Here is a 5,985-nt window from a genome sequence, read left to right as displayed (position 1 = left end):
ATGCAGTTGAATATAAGCCAAGAGAATATGAAGTAAAAAAAATTTATAGATCTTATAAAAAAGTCTACTTCATTGCCTGATCAATTCTATTCGATGGATGAAGAAAAGAGTAGTTACACTTATTAATTACTGATCTATCAATCGATTAATCGATTTTTTTGAAATATGCATTTTGATTGGTTAGTTTAGATATCGGTTGCGTCACTGAAATATTAACATTTTTTTTAAAACAATAGCCAGTATCATTTACACACATAAAATAAATCAATATATTCTCTTTCATTAGTGATTTAATTATTACAGATTGAAATTATTGAAATCAATATTGTTAAAATGATCCTAAAAGAAACTAAATTTTTCTCACACTAAAGAAATACTGAATGACTAGATGTTCTTTTACTAAGAATGTACAGTTTGCCAAAACAACTGATGAGGTTCAATTAGATCCCAAATTGATTAGCTTTAATCTAAATATGATGAACGTATTGATACTTCTGACATAAAGCATTTATAAATATATTACAATTATGCTTCAAACCTCACTGGTGAGATATCTCTCATGTACTTATTTACGCGTAAAAAAATAAATACCTCTTTCATTACGTTGATATATATAGAGAGAGGGAAATCAATTATAAACTGGTTGATTAAAATTACATTTTAGATAAGTCAGTCCCAAAATATTTGAACTTAACTGACCACAAACTCTCACTAGGATTTCTAGAATTCATTTCAAAACTATTCAATCCAAAGCAATCATATTTGGCCGGATAGATTAGTGAAACAATTAGAATGAATTCGCTATGATACTACACGAAATGATATGAAATTGGCTATATATTTCTGGTACCTAATATCTCATCAAGGAACAGGAATATGAAAAAGTAATATGTGATATGTGACTATAAAAAATTATAAGTCTAAAATTACAACAGAAAAATGAATAAACGATTTACTTTGATTCGTTCAATAGCAGTATAAATTAACTATTAAGATTATTTGAACCATTCAGCAGCATAAATCGGGAGAATAAAATTTTGTATCTAAGCTTAAAATGTTGATTGCCAATTTAGCTATTTCCAGTTATTGGAGATGGCACCGGATGATGACTGCACCAAATCTTAAGTTGACCGATGATGCTGTAGAGACGTTAGGGTCTCAGATTCTCTTCATCTCTGTGTTGCTGACACACACTATTGAGTCTTACGCAAATGTGAATCTCGATATATATATATATATATATATATATATATATATATATATTCAACTGTTATTTAAACACATTCACAAAACAACAAAGACTATCTACCTAGTCGTTAAATGAATCATGTTGGAGTATAATGAAGCTAATTATTGAATGAAACATTTTGTTAAGTTCCAAAGCTGAAAGTGTGCGATAATAACCATCTAGCAAACTACAACTTTTCACTACCTGATAGGTCTTTAATACTGAAAGGTTCAAATTTGACAATTTGATCCTTAACTGTTCAAAATTTTCCATTTTATTAAAACACAGATTGATGAATAAATAATATGCTTTTCAATAAGCCTTTATCAGATGGTTCTAAAGTTACACATTTAAACTGTTGATTTAAAATAATGATCTAATTTAAGACGAATGAATTGTTTACAATTACGTCATATAAATTTAAGATTGCTTGCTCGCGGGTGCGGGATCGTGGATGCGCACTGCTGAGGAGTCCCATAATAGGACGAAACGGCCGTCCAGTGCTTACAGGTTTTCGATGGTGGTCTAGCTTCAACTGACTCGTGATTTCAACTGTGAAAATACTAAATTCTCCACAAAACTCCCTCTGATCTAAAATAAAATTGTTAATGTTAAAATGACTAATATATAATTGCTACTTGAACCAGTTTATAAGTTAAGTAAAACTGATGGTCAAAATGAATATAGATAATATAGGATAAGATAAATAATAATATAACCATAAATTAAATCAAGTGTTTGGTTGAACATTACGTAATGAGTGAAATGATATGATGAGCTTGGGACTGGTAGTAACCATAGAAGAGCTTTAAACGTAGTTAACCAGGACAGAGGCAATGGATAATACTGGTGAACAGTATGTGTTCCTTCATAAGAGGTAACAGGCGTAAGTAAGTAATCTTCACATTCATCTTTCGTAATTCACATGAATTCTTTCTATTCTAATTACCTTGATAACAACTATTTTATAACATATTATATTCACACGACGCTATTATTATTATTATTATTACCTCGATTAACAAGACAAAATTCCCCAACTATGTGTTTTATTCACACGATTTCGTTTTACTATATTGCTAATATGTTGCTTATGACTTGAAACTTAACCACAAGTCATTCTGACCTTTATTAAATGACTATTCTAATTTACACAATACAATTTTGAAGTATATATGTCGTAACAAATGCAAATATTCACCATTTTCACCATATATCATTGTCAAATATATTAATACATGCCTTATTTTGGCCTTCGTAGAGTATCACAATAATTATGGACTTATAACTGTGGAGCCTGATGATGAAGTTGTCGTAAACAATTGTTCACTCAAAAATTGTTTATTTTTCAATCATTTTACCATCACTCCGTTATTGATACACAACACTATCTTTTATTATTCTCTCTTTTCATAAGAGTTCCTTTATCGATTTCCTTAAAATTTTCCGCACTTGTAAGTTGATCGAACGTCTGATTAGTGTTAATAAGTAAATTCCAGGAAAAGCTTTTTGTCTCATTTGTAACTTGTGAACACTGAAAAGCAGGTACATTCTCTTAACTAACTGAAAAAGTTACACATCCTGGATTTCCCTACGAGCCATTATCTAAAACTATAGCTCCATTCCATAGTCTTAAGCTTTAAAACTGTTTCAAGTTACATTAACGACTAAACAATTAAAATTGATTTTCACAGTTATAAAAACTTTAAGAAATCATATTTTTGACATGGAAAAAAACTTGAAACTTCATCATTATCAAAGGTACTTTCATGAACGATAAATTAAAATGTCGAAATAATTAATTGATCTTTCCTAATTCAATATAAACATTTATACCAATCATAACAACTAAGAACGACGGCGTTTTTTTTTAGGTCTAAACATATTAAAAAGTCATTCTGAGACACTGTTATCTAAATTTGTTGAATATAGAACATCGGTCCGTCAAAGTTCATCAAAGGTCCATATTCTATTAAACTGTCCATAAAATTATTAATATATAGTCTCTCATTTACCTATCACGTACTTCCACAAATTATAATCATAATTTCTTCAGTGAAACTTGAACAAATTGCAGTAAAATCATTCAGTTCATATGAAAGTTCATTATGACTTGTTTTGTTGATATTATTTATTATTATTTAAACACATAAATATTGGTACAAGGAAGCACCAGATAAATATGCGCCTCACAAATCTCATTCGATTTGTGTGAGGGCTGTAATACTGCCCAGGTGCCCAGACTGAAGCAGGTGATTTTCTTAGGGGGCCACACCCGGAGCCTTCGACCTAAAGGTCTAACCCACAAGGCAGTGGAGCATCGTGAGGAGATGGAGTCTCATGGTAGCCGGTGACCAACGATTGATTCGTACGCCATTTGTTCCTTCAGGATCGTGGAGCCCATGTGCACCATTGGTTTGGAATGAGGGTTTTCCAACTCCCCTAGGTGGACTTTTCGTGTCCATCAACCCGGTTAAGGGGCCGGTCATTCGCTTTTCGTCCTCTCACTTTCGTAAACAACATCCCCATCACGAGAAGGCAGTGAGTAGGACTTCCCTGGCAGAGGCTATATATTCGCGTGGCCATGTGAGAGCATTTGGAGAGGGAGAGCGGACTCTCCTCACTCTCGGCCGTACCAGGGCATTTATGGGCATTTTTTGTTGATATAAGTGAGTATTGATTTACAAATAATTTAAATTTATGTTTGTTTAAAATAATTGATTTAATTTTACATAAAATTTAAAATTTTACCAATGTGTTACTATGGATTAATTCGTGACAGTTGATTCAATTATTTATGCCACATAAATAGTGTTTTAAAACTTCGTAAAAATCATCAATGTAGAAGTAATGCTTTAATTATCAATCTCAAAATGTCAACATAAGAAATTGTCGCAGGGTTACTTAAAATCAAATTGTTTGTTAAATTACAGAAAGTATATTACATACGTCCGTTAACAAATGTTTGGGATTAACTAGATCGAAGTTTATAGTATCTGGTTCCAAACTATATACATCATGGAAACTATGATCTCTGAGTTCGGCTTTTAAAAAATTGCACGTGTAGGCTAATCAACATAAAACCCTGTAACAAGATTTCTTTCCCATTATCCCTCACTGGCAGGGAATATCTGCGATTTTTGGAGAGGCTGGTCAGTCAATAAGTCATTAGCAGCGTAGGACCTAGTACATGTTGTCATATCTCATTAGCACAACGAGATAAAATTGTCTGGGTGAATCTCAGAGTAGTACAGGTAGTAAAAGTATTAATCGAAATGGAAAAGGTTAGGCATCGAAGATACAATTCCAGACGAAAATATCAATTAGTGAAATAAGAGTTCTTAAGGAAATTGGAAATTTATGATCTAAGGAGCGACAAAAAGTGAGCGCACTTGAGTCATTATGAACGATTTTGAGTCATGTTACCCATTCTCTAACCATTCGTTACAATAATTGCGTGCACCTCAACCAGATAGTGCACCCACCCACATGGCTCAGTTCAACAGTTAGTGTCTTCATGGATTAATGTCATGTCTTGGTTTGGCCGCCCTAGCTTTCGTCCAACCTATTCCTACACCAGACATCATCGCACGTCGAGGAAGTCAGAGGATGGGCATATGTAATATGTGTTCCAATTGTCTCAGTCGATAAATATTCATCATATCTTCAGTTGATTTGCCATCGTTACCTAGTACTCTGCGTCTAACATCAGAATCCCCAACTCAATTGTACTAAAGCACACGAAGACACCTATGACCGAATAATAGTAACCTACGAATATCCTCTACTCATAATGGCCATCCTTCGCAGACTTAAAGTAGGATGTACAGAACCACTACGCAGTCAACTCATCCCTTAGTTGTAGATGGATATCTCACCTACGCCTCAAGCGACGTAAATTGACATTAGCCAACAGTGTTTTCTGAATTCATATCGAGATTTCGTCAAACACCAACCCACCAGGGCTTATCAAACTAGGTCTTGCCTTTTATCTCAAGTTATACAGAGACTTACGTTAATAATTCGATCCTGAGTAGCCATCATTCGGTCACATAGTATCATTGGATACCATCCATTGATCAGAATCTTTTCATTTTAACAGCTGAAAATTCGTCCATCAAACCACGAAGATACCAACTCATGAGTCAACTTGAAGTGACCCCGAGGATGCCCTACGTTTTCAATAATTTCTCGTAGGACTTAATATTGTCGTTCGATATAAAAAATAAGGGGAGTGGTGAGATGGTTTAAATTAAATACGCAAGGTCACTATGTGAACAAAAGGAAAATACGGATGCGTGCATGAAAATGACAGTAGACTTAGTAATGCGATTTCAACTGCCTCATACAGACGAATGAGCTACCAAGTAAAATACATGACACTAATCATACGAAAACTCATCCCTTGTTTACAGAAAACACTAGATCATCACTCTGGATAAAGAGTTATACTTTGGCTTTTATAACAAACTTCACAGCTTCATCATAATCTTCAGAATTATCGACAAGTCATTGAGAAGTATAGCGTAGAATGAATTTCCAGAGTGACTGCGGCTAGAGTAACTTGTATCCTTATTGTTTCTGAATGTCTTCAAACTAAATATCTAATCAATGATATTGATAAAAAGAGATGTTGTCTTTGGGAAGTGGTGTACAGCTTGTTTTATTCTCCATACCTACTTTCTTCCCGTCAACTCTTTTTGTTTATATGTATCAATGCCAAGATCTGACCTGATAGTTCCAAATAAAATTAACAC

Source organism: Schistosoma mansoni, chromosome 1 (genome assembly GCF_000237925.1).
Source record: "Schistosoma mansoni strain Puerto Rico chromosome 1, complete genome".
Classification (NCBI taxonomy): domain Eukaryota; kingdom Metazoa; phylum Platyhelminthes; class Trematoda; order Strigeidida; family Schistosomatidae; genus Schistosoma; species Schistosoma mansoni.
Note: the sequence above shows the minus strand (reverse complement) of the source record.